The sequence below is a fragment of the Bison bison genome, unplaced genomic scaffold, assembly GCF_000754665.1.
Source record: "Bison bison bison isolate TAMUID 2011002044 unplaced genomic scaffold, Bison_UMD1.0 scf7180017847266, whole genome shotgun sequence".
NCBI classification, from domain to species: Eukaryota; Metazoa; Chordata; class Mammalia; order Artiodactyla; family Bovidae; genus Bison; species Bison bison.
In genome coordinates this window covers 11302-13213 of record NW_011477839.1, presented here as the reverse complement: position 1 = coordinate 13213, position 1912 = coordinate 11302, and the positions used below count along the sequence as shown (strand labels likewise).

The 1912-nt window shown below is 43.4% G+C and overlaps 1 pseudogene; it reads right to left on the bottom strand.

The window, feature by feature from the left end:
• Window positions 1-234: 234 nt before the first annotated feature.
• On the bottom strand, window positions 235-1452 carry LOC104990308 (annotated as a pseudogene).
• Between the last annotated feature and the right edge of the window lie 460 nt (window positions 1453-1912).

Sequence of the window (1912 nt, the reverse complement as noted above, 5' to 3'; positions counted from 1 at the left end):
CTGGAGGAAGGGGTGATCAGTGTATGTTTTCTCTTAGGTGATGAGTAATCTAGATACGATCTTCAAGTTTCCCCTGTTTGGAGAGGGTCTTATCCTTCTGTTGTTGTTTTCATAGGTACTAAACACAGAGTTCAGAGTCCATTGGAAAGGTGGCTGAACATGATCAGCATGAATAGGCTTAAGATGGAGTCCAGGCCCTATGAATTCTTTTTTCACTCCCCCCTCTTGATGTTCTTAGTTTCTGTAATGAGCATCATTCATTGAGATATATTGTACCCTAGCCCTCCGGCCACCCACATGAGAGAATGCTATCAACCTCTGGATTATAAGATTTATAAGACATTGTACGAAGCAGGACCTGAAAAGCAGTATGATTAGAATGATTATGACAACAGTAACAATAGTTTTCCACCAGTCTCTGTACCCAGGACAGGAGCAAAGTCCAAAAGGGAATATTTTTATCAGACATGGCTTTCAATTGATTTTGCATATCTTCCAAGGCAGAAGATACATTTTCAGACATGTCAGACATGTGTACTCCACATTCAACTTTAATTATGGCCCAAGTCCCACCCTGGGCTGTTGTGAGTATGTCTAATATCATCTTATTTTGAATTACTGCCTTCCTCATCTGAATTTGTTCTTTGTTCAAGGCTTGAATGGCTTTGGTACTGTCTAAGAGGGCCTGTTTAGTGAAATTAGTTAAGGTCTCTACCTTAACCATGATATCCATTGTCTCTATAGAGGGTACAAACAAGGTAGCAAGATAGTCATACCATTGGAACATGGATCGTGTCCATCTTGCATGCAGATAAGGCAGGTTTACTGGACGTTGGTGTAGGCTAGGCTTAATACTGTCATGGGTGAAAGCAAATCCTAGTGTGCAATGCCGTACTCAGCTAACTGATAACCATGGCCATAAGTTAACCCCACAGAACCACTGGGTCCTGTTTGGGGCTACCCAACGGATTTCAGGATTATATTTTCAGTCTGGTAGTATTGTTCAAGGTACCGGGAGGCCTGTCTATCTTTTGTAAGGGAGCCCCTCTCCTTTTGATTTTTTATATATGAGGTATAAGCCCTTGTTACCTCCATAAGACTAGTGTTCATGTTAAATGTAACCCTATGTCCCCAGCCCACTGATGGCTTTTTCTTACACCAGGAGAGCAAAGAAAGGTTATGACTGGTGAGAGAAAGGAAAATTCCTTTCTGTTGTTTCAAGAAGGAGCACAGTGGTATAAAGTCTCCATAACAAAGTAGAGATACCCACCATGGGAGTCCGTCCATTACTGACAGGGGCATAGCCTCACATACCCAACAGTTGGAGGAGTTGTGGAAGTCCACGTAAGAATGTGCCCATGAGATGAAGATGTTGTCCTGTGCAGGAACAGTGGTCAGGCTCAGAATTGTGTTGGTGAGGCCGAGTAGCAGGAATCGTTTACCCCACTCCATCTTAGGGAGGGCTCGTCTGGGACCTCGTTTTTTCCTTCTTCTTTAGAATCATCCTGGTTTCCCATGGATTGGTGGGGTCCTTCTGGGTGGTCAACTTGGCGTCTTCTGGGTCAGCGTGGTATGCCTTCTTCGCTCTGGTGTGATGGATCCAAAGAGACCCACAGCAACTTTAACTGTGGTAAGGGTGGTGAAAACAACAGTACATGGACCTTTCTATCAGGGGGCTAGTGTATCATGTTTCCAGTCTTTCACCCATACCTTGTCCCCTGGTATAAACTCATGCATTTGCTCCCCCAAGGGGAACAGTATTTTTTCTTGCACAAATCTAGTTACTTGATTAATTACCTTACCTAGTTGTTCTATCTGCTGTGATATCCCATCTCCTCTTACCTGAAGTATATCAGTTGTTACTTGTCTTATTATGGGAGGAGGCCTCCCATATACAATTTCATAGGGAAAG